General features: G+C 46.3%; 1 protein-coding gene across 4 annotated transcripts in view; it reads left to right on the top strand.

Moving 5' to 3' along the window:
• The window catches only part of VCF1 (VCP nuclear cofactor family member 1), a 16,554-nt gene that overhangs the window by 5,022 nt on the left and 10,957 nt on the right, over nt 1-575 (top strand). The window lies entirely within an intron of this gene.

The raw sequence follows: 575 nt of genomic DNA, 5'->3' as shown, positions 1-575 counted from the left end.
GTCCTGGCCCCTTTGAGGAAGCCGTGCGCCCTCTCTCCAGCGAGGCGGTGCGTGCCTGCACATATTCATACGTACACGCGGCCCAAAATCTGGTACAACTTTCACGGACCTCTGAAAACTCCTCTTTGAGCTATCTGGTTGACACTTGAGAAACCAACTGTTTTCTAACAGTTTCTAAGCCATTAACTGTCCTTAAGACAAGTGTATTTTGTTGCTTTCATTCACATGAAATTCACATTTCATTCGTGAGAAACTATGTAAGCATTCCGAATATGCTGTGGGTGTGTACGCAAAATACTATTTTTAAGTGTTACTACTTTTTTTTAAAGTTTATTTATTTTGAGAAAGAGAAAGAGAGCAGGAGAAGGCAGAGAGAGAGAGGGAGAGAGAATCCCAAGCAGGCTCCGTGCTGTCAGTGCAGAGCCCCAGGTGTGGCTCAGCCCCAGGAACCGTGAGATCGTGACCTGAGCTGAAGTCGAGTCGGATGCTTACCTGACTGCGCCACCCAGGTGCCCCTCAGTGTTGTTACTTTTTTTTATCTTGTTCTTAAAAGAACTCCTTGTAGACAGCAGGGC

The sequence above is a fragment of the Crocuta crocuta genome, unplaced genomic scaffold (assembly GCF_008692635.1).
Source record: "Crocuta crocuta isolate KB4526 unplaced genomic scaffold, BGI_CrCroc_1.0 scaffold50, whole genome shotgun sequence".
NCBI classification, from domain to species: Eukaryota; Metazoa; Chordata; class Mammalia; order Carnivora; family Hyaenidae; genus Crocuta; species Crocuta crocuta.
This window is presented reverse-complemented; position numbering and strand designations above follow the sequence as displayed.